Genomic DNA, 17,273 nt, shown 5'->3' with positions numbered 1-17,273 from the left:
TGTCTGGCCCAGGCATCCATGGTATGCAGATTTGCGATGACTCCTGGTGGAGGCCCCCCTTCGACTTCCGCCACCCATGAACCTGTTAAAGCAGGGACTAGTTCTTCATGAGGATCCTACTCGATTCTGTCTTACGGTTTGGCCCTTGAGAGAGCTCGCCTATTAAGGCACGGTTATTCCTCTGCGGTGATTTCCACCTTACTCTGCACTTACAAGTTCTCCACTTCCTTGGCTTATCTGTGGATTTGGAGAATTTTTGAGTCCTGGTGTTATGAGTGAGGTATTAAGATCCCTCTCATTCTGGATTTTTTGCAGAATGGGTTGAATAAAAGTTTGGCCCTTAATTCCTTGAAGGTGCAGGTTGCGGCTCTTGCCTGTTTCAGAGGCCTGGTGAATGGAGTTTCATTGTCGTCTCAACCTGATGTAGCCTGCTTTTTGAAAGGAGTGAAGCATTTTAGGCCTCCCTTGAGGTTACCGTTTCCATTGTGGAGTCTTAACTTGGTGCTGGACTTTTTGGCGGGCCCTACGTTCCAGCCACTGCGTAGTCTTTCCTTATGGTTGTTGCCCTTGAAGACTCTGTTCCTGGTGGCTATATGTTCAGCATGTATACTTTCTGAGCTGCAGGCCTTGTTTCCTTCAGGTGACTCCAGGGGCATTACAGCTGTGTACTATCCATCCTTCTTGCCCAAGGTAGTCTCGACTTTCATTTGAATCAGTCCTTTTCCTTACCATTCCTGGATAAGGTCAGGGATGTGGAGGAGTATTGCCTCTTGCGTTCCTTGGATGTGTTAGGGAGTAGCTTTGCTACATCCCACTGGTCCTGAGACCATCTGTCTACACGCTAGGAAATGGAGAAATTACTTACCATATAATTTTGTTTTCCTTAGTGTAGACAGATGGACTCAGCTTCCCACCCTCAGCTACCACATGAGTGTGTCAATAGTCCTCCTGAGGGGCTCTGGGTCCCAAGGGATTACTGGTAAGTGTTCATCCTAGAATCTAACATGAGTTCAGTGTTTATGGTTGGTTGAGCACAGTTCTAGTTACCTATTTTTAATCATGTTTTAAACAAGTTTTTTGCTAGTCTGTCCACAGTTGCTTTTAAAGTGAATACTGGCAGGCTGAGGTCACTACAGGGCTTTATATACTGTGATGTCAGCTTGCTCCGTCTCCATCTGCTGGCAGGGGAGCATAAACCCACTGGTCCTGAGTCCATCTGTCTACAGTAAGGAAAACAAAACTATCAGGTAAGTAATTTCTCCAATATACAACAAATAGCGAGGGAGTCACTGCAGAGAGGGACCTGAGCTCTTCTGAGGGAAGTTGGTACTGGGTTCTGTTGCTGCAAGAGGAGGATTTAGATTTCATCAACTCCAGCAGCTTGCGGTTTGGTTCTCTTGATGACTAAACTTCCAGTGGTGATCTTGGACACTATTTGAAATCTCCTGGTGAAACTTGATACTTCTTTGAATTTTTGTACTTCCCAAATTTGGACGCTTTCTGAAAATCTGAAGGTTTTGGTTGCTAACTAACTAATGTGTAATAACGAATTCAAGAAGAAATTTGAAGGGTTTTAAAAAGATAAGAATGAGATGAAAACTTTTAATACAGGAATGGTTAACGATAGAACTGGTCTTCACAGTTCCTTTAATCTTCATTTCCTGAATTTCCCTGAATCCCCTGGATTGGGACCTCCGGAAATTTTTAAAACATATTTTGCTGACATTTTCGGTATTTCTACTGAGGCTATGCCACTGCTTAAAAAAGCATACTATCTTCAGAATAGAAATGGACTAAAGATCAGACTCCAGACAAGAGCTTAACCCATCTTGAAATGGACAGTTTGAATTTAACAGCCTGTCTTGAACAATCTATTAAAGAAGACCTTGATGGAGCTACATTGTTGGCTTCTTTTGTTTTTCAGCAAGATCTTAATATGGTTTTGTACCTCCATTTCTGTAATTCTTAGAAGCTTTTTATGGGTCAAAGATTGTGGATAATTCCAGATGTAGCTAAAGACATACAAGAGAAGAGGAAAAGGGTCTGGCATTACAACAGAAAGTTCTGGCCTTAGGAGATACTTTTTTTTTTTATATATCTGTGTAAATGTTTGATTAAATATTTTGGTATGAAATATATATTCTTTGATGCAGAACAATTACAATTTTTCCTAGAAGCTAAAGATATATCTATTTCTACTCCAGTAGAAGTCCAACATGGGTTAGAGGCAGGTCTTTAGTTGTTTATCTAGGTATATTCTAGGTCCCCTTCTAAGGTAGTATTTTTGTGGACTAATGTGTCTGTGGGGCTCCCCAATATTTTTTTTTTCCTTTTCTTTGGTCTCTGTTTTATCACTTTATATGTGGATGTCCTCTAAACTAACAGGGTCATTCATCAAATTGCATTAGAGCCCTATGGCACGATAAAAGGGGTTTAACATGTGCTAACCACGTTCTGTTTATTGTGTCATGTGTTAATATGCAAATATCATAATAAGTATGCAAAAGCTAGAAAATATACAAATGAGGGACTACTACTGCTTTTAGAAGTAAAATAACGCACAATAACACGGGATTTAATGTGGGAAATATCACCTTTCTTTGGCAATAGAGGGGAAAAAAAGTTTGTAGTGTGTGACAGCGGCCATTATTGAGGATCGCAGCTAATATCATGTGCAATAAAATGAGGCCTCCTCTCAGACACACCTACACAGCCCTGCTGGGCCAATAATAACACCTTATCTACCCTATCTTCCTAAAGCTACAATGTTAGGAGGAGGTGTGCTACTTCGGGCTGCTCAATAACAACAACAGGCAAGGGAGGTTCAGATGCCTCCTAGGGAAGTACCTGCACCAGAGCCACTAGCCCTGCCAAAGGAGCGCCGTGGCCCAAATCAGAGCTTGTCACGCAAGAGGGTTCACCAGTGATACAAGGAGCGCATCTTTCATTTATGAACCACATTGCTGAGCATGCCGGAGAAATGTGGTTACAAGGTATTGACTCAGCTCTCAGGCTATCATGGAATTATATCAATAACTCAGAAGAAATCTGGATTCAGTCATGAAAATGTCCCATGCTATACCAGGCCTCACAAAACTATTGTGAGCCTTACATTTCATGGCATCTAGCTTCTTTCAAACAATCGGGGTTGTTGGGGGAATGTCACCGATGTCTTTTTTACAACTGGCTGGGCTAGGTCAGAACAGCAGTACATGGCCTCTTTAATTGTTACATAAGATTCCCTCATGAAAGGCAGGATTTGCTGGAATTGAAGAGAGGGTTTTATGCCATTGCCAACTTTCCTAATGTTCTGGGAGCTATTGATGTTGTGCTGGAGGTGGACCGTTGGCCTGGTGCAGTATTGGTATGGCCCTCTGGTCGGACCCAGAGAGTGCCTGCCATCAGGAGGCGGAGCACAGAAGGAGACACAGGCTAGCTAAAGCTTTGCCAGTAGCAACCCGGGGTTCCTTCACATTGAGCCCTTGGTTACCTAGGACTCCTGGTCTTAGGTGGGCCTCACATGGTCTCCTAGAGAGGAAGCATAGAGGAGTGCTCACCATGATCAAGGGTGCATGGTCAAAGTCAGAGCTAGAATCTCCGGAGGTTGCAGGAGGCCAGAAGAGAGTGCCCGAGTGGATAGCGAGGATCAAGGCCAGAGTAACAGTTCAGAATGGTCAGCCGAAGCAGGGGTCAGTACTTGTAGTCAATCCGGAAGTAGTCAAGTCAGGCAGAGGTCAGGTTCCAGGCAGCGATCACGAGTAGTCAGTGGACAGGCAGAGGTTGGTTCCAGGCAACGATCAAGAGTAGTCAGTGGATGGGCAGAGGTTGGTTCCAGGCAGCGATCAAGAGTAGTCGGTGAACAGGCAGAGGTCAGGTCCGGGCAGTAATCAGGAGTAGTCGGAGAACAGGCTAAGGTCAGTACCGTGAGATCAGTCCGAAGGGTACTACCAGGGATGGAGAGAGAAGGAACAGGAGACGCTGGAACGGGAGACGTAGGAACAGGAGACACTGGAACAAGAGACTCGGGAACAGGCAAACTAGAGACACCGGAGTGTACAACCCGATTGCCAAGGCACCGTACCTGGGATGTATGATGTCATCAGGGAGCGCCGGGTTCGGGTTTCCCGTGCTTTGCCCTTTAAATAGGGTGACGTCGGACATGCACGCGCACCTAGTGGCAGGACCAAGGAGCAGGAAGACGCGGTGCCCCTACGGGAGCTCCACTGTGAGGCCAGCATTGGAGATGGTGAGCGGGGGAGCCGGGGATTCCGCGAACTAGCTGCGGCTGCGACAGAGGGAAGCCCAGAGCTTGTAGACAGGACAGCAAGGTGAGCAGGCCCGGCTGCGGAGTGAACATGGCTGGGAAGCACAACAGTACCCCCCTTCTAGGCCTCCCCCTTACCGGCCTGGGCTTGTTAGGATGGGTCCTGTGGAACTCCGTGAGGAGGTCTTTGTCATATATGTGGTGGGAGGGCTCCCAGGAGTTCTCTTTTGGACCGAAGCCCTTCCACGACAGGAGGTATTCCCAATGACCTCTTTTATGACAGACGTCCAGAACTTCCTTTACCTGGAGGACGTTCTCAGGTGCAGCTGTAAGCTGGGAAGGAGTTGGAGACCTTCGAGAAGGCCAGTTTAGGACCAATGGTTTCAGCAAGGAAACATGGAATGTGTTGTGGATTCCCATGGATGTGGGAAGCTGCAGCTGGTATGTGATGGCTCCAATATGTCGAATGATTGGGAATGGCCCAATGAACCAGGGAACCAATCATTGAGAAGGCAAATGTAGCTTAATATGTTTTGTGCTGAGCCAAACTTTCTGGCCTGGGCGGAACAGAGGTGCAGTGCGACAGTGAGCATCTGTGAAGCGTTTAGCTTTCTCAGTGGCCTGACCCAGTCTCTCCTTGACCTGGTTCCATAAACAGCGAATTATTTGTGCCGTGGACTGGGCTGCAGGTGATGGTACAGAAAGCGGCACTGGTAGAGGCAGGCGTGGCTGGCGGCCGAATACCACAGAGAAGGGAGAGACTTCGGTGGCAAAGACGACGTGGGTATTGTGGGATAATTCGGCCCATGGTAAGAGGTCAGCCCAGTTGTCCTGTTGATCATTGAAGTAAGATCTTAGGAATGTCTTCAGAGAGTGGTTTGTCCTCTCAGCCTGACCATTCGCTTGAGGGTGGTAGACCGAAGTCAGATTCAGAGTGATATCACATTTTCTACACAGAGACTTCCAGTACTTGGCCGCAAATTGTGGCCCACGATCGGAAATGATCTCCTTGGGTAATCCATGTAAGCGGAAGACATTAATCAGAGTTTTGCCAGTTCAGGAGCCGAAGAAAGGTTCTGTAATGGAATGAAGTGGGCCATTTTTGAAAAGCGGTCGATAATAACCCAGATGACTGTGTTGCCCTATGATGAAGGCAGATCAACGATGAAGTCCATAGAGATGCTTGAGCAGGGTTCAGTGGGAGCTGGTAGAGGTTGGAGGAGTCCCCAACTGGGTGGCCAGTCAGAGGTTTTTGTTGTGCACAGATGGGACAGGAGTCCACGTAATTGCAAGAGTCCTTAACCATGTTGGGTCACCAGTAATGTCTTCTTAACATCTCAAGGGTCCGAGCCTGGCCAAGATGGCCGGCCAACTTTGAGTCATGGGCCCAACGGAGGACGCATTCTTGGAGACGGCATGGGACCACAGTCTTCCCGGCTGGAACTGTGTTGGTGACCGCAAGGATTATGCAGGCTGGGTAGCAGTGGCTGTCCCTTGTATTGAAAGCGGTCTTCCAGATATCTTCTGGCTAGATCCATGCGAGATTGTATGCCCCTCGGAGATCTAGCTTAGTAAAGATCTGGGCACCTTGTTGGCAATCAAAAAGTTCGCTAATGAGTGGCAGAGGGTAGCAGTCCTTGCGAGACACGGCGTTTAAAATGCAAGGACGTAAACTGCCATCTTTCTTCTTCACGAAGAAGAATCTGGAGGGTCTTTTTTTTTTTTTTCAAATCCTTTTTTTATTAGAGAGCAACACAGGTACAATCACCAACCCAATCTTAGGTGAAGAGATTACAATGGGAATCAGATATTATCAGTATAAGACAGCGCAAAAATAATCCCCACTATAGCGAGATCAGTTATAACATCACCCCGTGCACTCTCCTTTTTGTGCTCCTCCCAACCCAACAAAACAGATTAGACTTCAGACATATCCCATCACCCAAGCACACCACAGACCACTGCTAACATTCCACACACGCGACCTACACAACCCCTCCCCCCCCCTGCCCTGGGAGACACTCCCTCCATAGCTAGCACTATCCCACATTAGTAACATAACAACATCACAGGCCTTTGCAAAATTCAGACATTATTGTAATGCACAATAAACGCAGAACAAATCACTTCCAAGAGGGGTGATAACTGGCGGCGGTTAAAGTAAATTGAAGGTCCAATGGCAGTAGGTCATAACAAGTAAACCAACACGACTGGTATAGCAGATCCCTTTCTCTCTCACTATCCATGGTAGCCATTCACTCCATTTGCATTGCGAAGGCCAGCCGTCCAAACCACGCCCGCAAGTTGGGCGGCATATCTGGCGTTATACAGTCAGCTAAGATCGTGCAGCATGCCAGCAATATTGCAGTATGACCAAATTTATCCAAGGATAATTTATAACAAGGAAGAGTGCCTCTTAAACCTGAAAGAAGCAATTTGCCCGTCCAGCCAATAGAGGAGCCAGTACATTGAGCTACTACTGCAAGCACCTTCGTCCAGAAGGTTCGCAGAACTGGACAGAGAAACAGTCTATGTGCCAAAGTACCTGTCGCTTGATGACATTTAATACATTTTGGGGAGGGTAACCGTCCCCTCCAACAGCGGCGAACATCGTCGCAAAAAATGTGGTGCAAAATCTTAAATTGCAGCTCTTAAAGAGAGAGATCTGGTAGGCTTTTGGGCATAAGCTTAAAACACGAAAGCAGGTAAGAAGTAGGGATATCCATGGTCCACGCCTCAGTCCAGTATCTTGCTAAAGAAGCCACATGCGGCGCAGTGCGATTTTTTCTACCAAACTCACACCATCCTTTAATAGAGTTACACTTGAAAGCCCCATCAAAAAAAATGCTGCGTAAAAGTTGACTCCTGACGAAAGGACTCCTCAGTCCAGTGAAAGGATTGGAGTTAGTGACGGGTCTGTAAGTATGCATAGAAATGTTTAGCTGGTAAATCATATTCATGGGCCAGAAACACAAAGTCATGCACTGTTGGCGAGTCAGTAACATAGAAGCAAAAAATAAACACCAACCCTTTTTGCAGCCATGCTTCAAAAAGAAAATAGTTGTCTCAGCCTGGAAGAAAGTCCAAGTTGCCCATTAAGGGCATGAAGAGAGAGGAAAGACCCTCCATGCCTCCTCTAGACTGTATCCACCGCCAGGCCCGTTGACATGGCTGCACCAAGCTGCAGGAATATTTAAGGTCCGATAAGCCCCAGGACTAGCCTGAATCAAGTACATAGGGGACCAAGGTGCAACCATACTTATAACCAGCCCATCTTTACAATATGCATATTCATCGAGGATCCATTCCCCCACAAATCTAAGTTGGCAAGCCGCATTGTATAATCGAACATCCGGCAGGCCAAGTCCACCCTCCCCTCTCCGAGACATCAATACCTGATAGCGTACCCTTGCTTCCCCCCCCCCCCCCCCCCCCCAAAGAAATTTTGAAAGGAAGACTGCAACCACCTTAAATCTTTGCTAGTAAGCCAGCAGGGCAACATATGCAACTTATAAAGGAGTTAAGGCATAAGTACCATCTTAATAAGAGCACTTCTACCAAAAAGAGAGAGGGGCAAAGAGCGCCTAGCCTTCAGTTGAGCATACAAGTCTACCAACACACTTTTAATATTCAGAGCATAAAGATCCACAGGGTCTCGAGAGATCCAAACCCCCAAATATTTCAGTTTGTTCTGAGCCCATGCGAACGGGAACCCCCCCCCCCCCCCCCCCCCCCCGGCCAATGTTTTTGCACATCAGGATCTAGAGCAAGCGCTTCTGATTTAGAAAAATTAATGGTCAGTCCCGAAATAGAGTGAAAAACAGTAAAACATTGTATAATGACAGGAATGCTCACCCGAGGTTGTCCCACGAACAACAGGATATCATCAGCGAACAATGCTAACTTCATCTGATGACGACCTATGCGGAGACCCTGAAATCTATCCTCCAAGTGTAACTTAATAGCCAGAGGTTCCAGGGCTAACACAAATAATAGAGGAGACAAAGGGCATCCCTGGCGCATCCCACATAAAATAGGAAAAGCTTCTGACAAAGTACCATTGATAAGTAACCTGGCACTGGGATTAGCATACAGTGCTCGCAGCCAAGATAAAAAGGAGCCCGATATGCCATATGCTTGCAAAGCCCAAAACAAATAATCCCATGAAAGGGAATCAAAAGCTTTTTCAGCATCCAAACTCAATACCAGGGCTTCCGTTTTAGAGTGGAAATTTAATAAGCCAATCAAGTGTCTCACATTTTTAACGGCTTGGCGTCCCTTAATAAAGCCGGTTTGGTCACCATGTATCTCAGAGGGTAGCAGGAGACTCAATCTGGCTGCCAGCACTGCTGCCAATATTTTTAAATCCCCATTGATAAGAGAAATGGGCCTGTACGAGCCCACGTCCAGTAAGTCCTTCCCAGGTTTGGGGAGCAACACTATAGTGGATTGATTTTCCAGGGGTATCACTGGATTCTCCTGGACTAAGCTATTATAATAGGGTCGCAGCGCAGGTAAAACAGGGAATTTCAAAATCTTATAATACTCCGGTCCAAGACCATCTGGACCAGCCACCTTTCCCAACTTAAGGCCATGTATAATGGCATAAATCTCAGAATCAGTTATAGGCAGATTTAGTGAAAAAATCTGCGCCTCAGTGAGGTGTGGCCAAGGGAGCCCCGAAAAGAAAGACTCTCTTGATGGGATATGGCTGTCCTTCTTCCCATAGAGTCCACTATAATATTCCAGAAAACGCTCCGTGATTGCTGCCGAGGCAGTTTGACTGGACCCAGAGCTATCTTTATATTAGTTATAAAAGATTTTAGGGCCCCGCGCCCTAACAAAGTTAGCCAGCAACTTACTGGGGCCGATTACCATATCTATTCAATTGATATTTATAATATCGCATAGACTTGGACGCTCACTGAAAGAAGAGCATGTGCAGATTTTCCCTCAACACATCTACTGCACGCTTGCTCGATTCTGACATGGCACTGATATGTCTGAGCTGCGCCTGCTTCAGTTCGTCGGTTAGCTTAAGAATCGCAGCATTGCGCTTCCTATTTTGGGTAGTAACATAAGCAATAATATGTCCCTGCATTACCGCCTTTCCTGCCTCCCATAGAACCCGGGGTGTAATATCTGGAGTATTATTGAGGAGCATATACTCTTCCCAACAGGTTACAAGGTAGCGAGAAAACTCTTTATCCAAGAACAACCCCGGAGACATGCGCCAAGAAAAGGGGGGCTTGGGATTGCGTCCAAATGTTACTGCAACAGAGACTGGCGCGTGATCCAATAAGGCAAAGGTGCCTATGGCAGCGGCCGTCACTCTGGGGAACAGGAATTCCGAGATCAAAAAATAATCCAAACAGGAATAAGACCCATGAGGATGGGGAAAAAATGTATAATCCTGCTCCCCAGAATGCAATGTTCTCCAAATGTCCAGCAAGCACAATTCCCGGCACAGAAAATTAGGGCCCCTATGATTATCATTAGATTCTACAGATTTAGGAGGTTTGCAGTCTTCCAACTTGTTGGCTACCATATTAAAGTCCCCTCCGACCAAAAGTGCACAATCAGAAAGTTCGCCAAGGATCCCCACTAGACGAGTAAAAAACACATGCTGATAGACATTAGGCGCATATACGTTACACAGAGCCACTCTTTGCTGATTACATAAGCCTTGAACTATGACATATCGACCCTCAGGGTCATGCCATACCCACTCAGATGTAAAAGGCAGTTGTTTGTGAATAAGTATAGCCACCCCTCGTTTTCTGGACGAATATGAGGAGAAAAAGCATTGCCCCACCCATTCTCTTTGTAGTTTGATATGCTCACTCGCTGACAGATATGTCTCTTGAAGAAACACAACCTGCGACCCCATACTTTTAAAAGCCATAAGGAGTTTCTTTCGTTTGATAGGGGAGTGTATACCATCTACATTAAGAGATGTGCATTTTACTGTAGCCATAGCCTGATGTACTTAAAAAATATTACCAATAGAATACGACAAAGTTGCCATGGCAACAAAGAGAAATCCCGGGGCTCCCCAGCCTAAGCCCTCAGGATCATAAGGAACTGGGCCAATAGCCATAGAAAACTGCCTTAACATCCAAATGAAAGGGATTTCTCCCAGGGCTCCCCCCCCCCCCCCCCGCCTGTCCCGTTCCCAATAGCCCAAACTTCACAACCCAGACACACCATTTACACCAATCATCCCACAGCAATACCAACTCACTTACACACATAACCCATATCAGAAACACCTGCCCCAAGAGGTTCGAAGCCACTCCCCCCACCCCCACTCCTGGAAACAGTAGGGAAAGGGCCCCCCCCCTCTGAAGCCAACAACGTAACTTATACAGGAAATCAAGCAACAGTAACAGCATTTCAGAGTCATGATGTAGCCACAAGGCCCCCGATCAAGGGGACCTTGGTATGCCAGTTGTACTCCAAGGGCACGGGCAATACATCGAAGGCAGATTAGATCGTGTCGCAACTATAAGAACTGGTGGCAAACCTCGTCGATCCTCAAGGCTAGAAATAGCAACTTAACAAGAACCAGGATCCTCAGACCTCCTCTCCTTGCTCCTCAACCAGGAAAACTTCCTACGGCAATCAGCGGCTATTCTTCCCCTGCGGCTCGCAAGGTAGCTATAAATCTGTCCGCAGCATCTCTAGATGTGAAGATAAGAACCTTGTTATCATGGGATACTCGCAGCTTAGCTGGATAAAGCAACTCAAATTTGATGCCTCTCTTATGCAGCTCTGTGCACGCCGGGGACATGGCCTTTCGTTGTGCTGTCATTGCCGCTGAAAAATCATTGAATAAAAGTATCTTATGACCTTGAAATTCCATAGACACCTGCTTAGACGCTCTCATGATCTGCATTTTATGTGTCCAGTTCAGTATTTTCGCTAACACCGGTCTGGGTCTCTTCGCACCATCCTGTAAGATTCCAACTCAGTGAACTCGCTCACAGATCATTGGCGTCACAGAAAACTCCAGACCCAGTTGTCTCGGTAACCACGGTTCCATGAATTTGGACAACTCAGTTTCTTTGACTGTCTCTGGCACCCCGATAATACGAATGTTGTTCCTCCGACTTCTGTCTTCTAAATCTTCAATTTTGGCCAGCTAGCTCATTGGGTAGCTTGTAGTGCTTCCACACTGCGCTCTGACTCGCCCAGCCGGTCGCCATGATCCGACAAAATATGTTCCGCCTCATCCAACCGTTTCATCTGGCCTTCCAGTGCCGATTTGATGTCATCCATAGATGCCTGTATTTTGGTGAGACGAAGGTCTAAGGCCGCGGTGACACTTTGAGAGATTTGAAGAAGTGCATCCGCAGACAGCGAGTCAAGAACCTTTGTGCCTACAGGGGCCTCTGCCATCGTGGCAGCAGGGATGCGAGACCGACAGACGATACTCTTCCGCGCACTTCTCTGGTGCATCGCCCCTTCCTCCAAACAGTAAGGGTGGACCCCCTGGGCAGCCGTGCAGCAGCGAAGCTTGAGAATGCAAAAGGAGATATCTAGGCAGAAGTGTTCAATTACTCAGTGGAGGTAGCAGCGCAACCAGCAAGTACAGCATGAGACATCGGAGAAACTAAAGTCCATACATTCAACAAATTGCAACAACAAAACTGGAAAATGCAGTATGTGATATCTGAGAAGTAATGCTCCAAATAGTCATCAGGGTGTAACAGCGCAGTCAAGGAGTACAGGATGAGACATCTAAGAAAGACAAGTCCATATATTAGGCGGATTGCAGCAGCAAAGCCTGAGATTGCAAGATGCGATATCTGAGAAGTAAAGTTCCAAATATTCATCAGGGTGCAACAGCGCAGTCAGTGAATACAACATGAGACATCTGAGAAAGAAAAGTCCATATATTCAGCGGATTGCAACAGCAAAGCTTGAGATTGCAGGAAGTGATATCTGAGAAGTAAAGTTCCAAATAATCAGCAAGGTGTAACAGCGCAACCAGAGAGTACAGTATGAGGTATCTAAGAAAGGAAGGTCCATATATTCAGCAGACTGCCACAGCACAGCTTGACGGTGCAATAGGTGATATCTGTGAAGCAGCATTCCAAATAATTCTCAGGATGTAACAGCACACCCAGAGAGCATAATATGAGACATCTTAGGGAGCTCCAAATAATCAGCCAAATGCCACGGCAAGGTCTGAGAATGCAATGTGAAATATCTGAGAGGAGGTTGTCCAGGTTGTCAGCAAAATACTACAGTAAAACTGGAGAGGGCAGTCTGATACAGCAGCACAGCCTAAACTTGCAGATAGTCACCACCTTTGGTGTTAAGGCCGGTCAAGGCCAGACTTCAGGCTTCCAGGGTAACCCACGCTGTCCTGTATGCCTGACAGCTGCTCTGCGGGTCACGTTAAATCACTGCTGCATCACTCACAGTATCGAGGCTGCCAGTCTTCCGGAGGGGAGTCCTATGTTTTGCTCCACGAAACGCCGCTAGGCCGCTCCGTTATCAATCTTGTGCGCATGGGCCTCACCTCGTGGCAGCCGCCATCTTGGCCGCACCGCTGCTGCTCTAAGCCCGACTCCGATCAGCTGGCATCCGCCACCCCAGGAGCTGTCATCAATCACTTCGGGGGGTCCATCGACCAGCAAAAAACCCCCAAAGTAAGAGGTACCCGATATTTAACAGTTTAGCGCAATCGGGGGGACCACGGAGCTCAAATGTTTTCCTCCGCTATGAGTGACATCATCACCGGAAGTCTCGGAGGGTCTTATGAATCCTTTATTCAGATTCTCCTTGATATACTCGGACATTGCCTGAGTTTCTGGTAGCGAGAGAGGGTAGGTTCTGCCCTTGGGAGGCATGGTACCTGGTAGGAGCTCAATGGGGCAATTAAATTCCCGGAGTGGAGGTAGAATGTCAGCATTCTGTTTAGAGGAGACATCCTTGAAGTCAGAATATGAATCAGGTAACCCGGTAAGGGTTGTCGAGTTCAGAAGTGACTGCTGGAGACACCGGTCGCAGACAACAGTTCTGGCACTTGGGTCCCCACTGGATTAATTGCAACGATTGCCAGTCAAAGTGAGGTCCTTGTATTGAAGCCAAGGAAGTCCTAGGATTACCGGGTCCGTAGAACATTTCAGGACGAATAGAGATATCTCTTCTTCATGGAGGGTTCCCACGGAGAGGCAGAAGGCGACAGTGCGATGAGTAATGCGTCCAGGGAGATGTTCTCCCTGGATTGATGCGATGCGGAGAGTTATTTCCAGAGGTTGAAGCGGAATATGCAGTAGTGTGACAATATCGTCCAAAATAAGCTGCCACTTGCCCCAGTATTCCCCTTTCAGGCTCCCCACCAGACTGACACTGCCGGCTTCTCTGGCACTGCTTCCTGCCAGCACACGGCTGAACACCATCCTGGGCTCCTCTCGCCCCCTGGGCACCCTAGGCGCATGCACGCACCCTCTTCTGAAATTTAAAGGGACCGCAGCGGGAATATGCCACGGCCTCTCCCTCCTGAGGTGCTGTCCCATCCTATTTAAGGCAAGGACTGGCCTGCAGGCCTTGCCTTGGCTTCTTGGCTCCTGCTCCTGTTCCCCCAAGAGGGTGTTCCTGAGTTCCTACGTCTTGGATTATCTTCGGATCTTGACCTTCGCCTGAATATCGACCCTTGCCTGTACTACTGACCATGAGATTCGCCGCCTGCCATGACCCCTACCAGGACACCGACCCCGAGATTCGCCACCAGCCTCAACCCATGCCAGAACCCTAGCCCCAGAACTGCTGACTGCTCCAACTCTTATCGGTATCCGGACCCTGCACCGGGCTCCAGTTAGCGTCACCACTCCAATTGGACTTCCAGAGACCCCAAGTAAGTCCAGCTGTCCCCGGTACCCAAGGGCTCAACCTGAGGGGAACCTGGGCTGGTAGTGGTGAAGCTCCAGCAGGGTCTCTTCTCCTCTCTGGCCTCACCAGCCAACAGAGGGGGCCTGTGAGACTCCTCCCTATAGGTGGCACCAATTCCCTATAGGTGGCACCAATTCCCCCTCAGCCCTCGACCAGAACAGAAATCGCTAAAGTCATACTCCAACTCCACTAAATTCCAGCTCACCTTCTCCCACACCTGTCACACCCTGAGGCAGCTGCAGGAAGCTGGTATATATAAACAAAGAAAATCATGTGTGACACGTAAAATGACGTGCGATGCATTAATGCGTTGCACAATATAATACTGCATTGCGCTACATTTATTTATTTATTTATTATTTTTATATACCGACATTCGATCTCAATTGAGATATCACACCGGTTTACATTCAGGTACTGTAGGCATTTCTCTATCCCCAAAGGGCTTACAATCTAAGTTTTTGTACCTGAGGCAATGGAGGGTAAAGTGACTTGCCCAAGGTCACAAGGAGCGACAGCAGATAAAATATTGCGAGTTGCACAACTTACCTACATAATGCGGTAGATCAGAAACTTGCCTAACCCATGCCCATTTTTTTTTTTATCACAGATGCTAACACACCATAATTTTGCTTTATTTATAACTTTTTTATGAATCTAGGCCTAAATTTCTTTCAATTTTTGTTGATATGTTATTTGAAATTAATAAATAATAAATATGTGTTACTCACCCAGAACTGGTGATGGTGCGAGTTAAAAAGCATTTTAAATAAATAAAAGATGAAAATGTTTGTCAGTGTGCCACAGAATCTACCTCTCAACTGCTACAGCAAACTGTGGGGCTGTGCCTTAGACCTTCTGCTTCCTGTTGTCTGACTTTACATTGGAGAAGGGACAACAGCACCAAGGGGTGGCAAAACCCTAAATCCATCACTGGCAACATGCACAGGCTTTTGCTCCTGAATAAAAGTATGTTGTCATGCCTTCTGCCTCTTATCCACAACATCAAAATAATGTAAATATTAAAAGGTGAATTTTAAAGAGGTAATCATGCTAAAAGGACAACATATACCGGTAATTGGCCCGTGCAAAAATACCATGTATTTTATAAAGGGTCATATACAAGTCCATATGTTTGTGCACTAGAAAAATAGCATGTGTAAAAAAGGGGTAGTCCACTGGTGTTCCTGGGTGGGGCCAGCATTTATGAATATGTTACCATTTTAGAACCTGCCAAAACAATACCTGCAAGTCTTTTACTTAAATTTTTATATGTACACCTGCTAATTATCTGGTGTAAGTGAGGATAAATGTGTTTATTGCCAAATATAGACTGGATGAGGGATGTGGGTAAATGGGGGGAGTTCAGGCTGAACAACCAGGAGGGTACCAATGAACTAAAGATGGACTGGGCAAACTGGAGGCCAAATTGGTAAAACTGATTATTTCCTTCATACACTGTAGTGGGTGGAAGGATTGGGGGTTTTGCCTTGTAGTCTGGATCACACAAACCCACTAAGAAAATAATGATACCTGACTATGGCTTATGTGAAAATATGAAAAGCTATATTTTCTGTATAATATATGTTCAAAGCAGACACTTATAAGAACATCTGGGTCAGAGAACAGGTTGTATATCAGCATAGTAAACAAGGGTAAATATTCTTCTCCAGCTACCTGGGAAATATATACTGAATACACAATCAAAAGCTACCACATTCCTGGATAAATGTCCTTTTATCTTTCCAGTTGATGGTTGCAAGTGTTATCTCTGGGGAGGGCTGAAAATGGTACTGGAGATTCTTTATTTGTTGTTGAGATGAGTCTTGCTGAAATGATCTGATCAACTCTCAGCAATTTGCCCAGTCTAACTAGGTGCTAGCGTATTAAATCTTTGGGTTGTTCATGCGCTGAACAAGTTTATTTGTCTCCTAACTCTGCTGAAATATTACCAAACTAACTGATAAGGAAAACTACTGCATGTATATTCTGAAATGTGGATTTCTTGTAGTTTATTCAATACCTCTAATCTCCAATTTGTACAGACCGTCTCTTTCCTACCTGGGAAACTATTAGCCTTGCACATTTTCTAAACCTGAACACATTATGTTGGACATCCAGGATAATAACCAAAAATCACCAGAGGTATCATCACTGGCAATGTAAATTAAAGCAATCATAGAATATTCCAAACAGCAAATAAAACACTACCGTTAAATCACTATAAAAGGGCCTGTAAATAATGTGCGGAGTGTATATTATGTCTATAATCCATTACTTAATAAAGAAGTTTTACTGTACAATAAACCTGGCAGTTGCCAGGTGTCTCCCAATCTTCAACACTAGTAGAGCTGATTGGTGCTATGCTCCACTGAATACAGAATTCTTAACTCCTTAACCACCATCTGGCACTAAGTGGTATTCTTATTCTCTAATTAAGGACTTGTCTCTATCTTGTAATTAGCTATTTCTCTGTGTGTGACCTTGAAGATTCAAGCTCACTTCTTATCAAACTGGGAGGAGAAGGGCGGGCTGGAGGGGAGCTGTGGGCTGTTAAACGAGGCTGTAACACAGTATGTTTCTCATTGAACTAAAGCATAAAGCTGCATACTGTGAATACATCTTTTTCATAAGGGACTAATCCTTTGCATCACACCAAGATGCTTCTGCAAAAACAATGTCTTACTATCTAACACACATACATTTTAAAATTCATTGACTTGCACATGTAAAAACTGACAACTGCTAAAAGAAATCACATATGAAATCTCCACACATAAATGTTTAAAATTAGGAGCACAAATACACTTATTTGGTAAGTGGTGGCTTTGCCACCATTTTGCCTAATAAATCTTAAACAATGCTGCTTATCTGGCTAAGTATCATTTTTCTTTATTTATCTGGCTATCTTAGTTGGATAAGTAGCATTTTTTGAAACTTATCTGGCTTTGTTGAAAATACATGCTGCAACTGCATATCTTTTAGATATGCGAGCATGATGTAGGGTATATTTGTACGTATTTTATGTCATGCACGCACATGTGCACGCATTAAATAAAATACATGCGCATGAACAACACAGTCGGTTTTAAAATTATCCTCCCTG

At 45.8% G+C, this 17,273-nt stretch overlaps 1 protein-coding gene across 1 annotated transcript in view; it reads left to right on the top strand.

Moving 5' to 3' along the window:
- Positions 1–17,273, top strand: part of LOC115085175 (uncharacterized protein C18orf63-like) — a 195,792-nt gene that overhangs the window by 95,815 nt on the left and 82,704 nt on the right. The window lies entirely within an intron of this gene.

This window comes from Rhinatrema bivittatum, chromosome 2 (assembly GCF_901001135.1).
Source record: "Rhinatrema bivittatum chromosome 2, aRhiBiv1.1, whole genome shotgun sequence".
NCBI classification, from domain to species: Eukaryota; Metazoa; Chordata; class Amphibia; order Gymnophiona; family Rhinatrematidae; genus Rhinatrema; species Rhinatrema bivittatum.
Note: the sequence above shows the minus strand (reverse complement) of the source record. Positions and strands in the feature narration are given on the sequence as shown.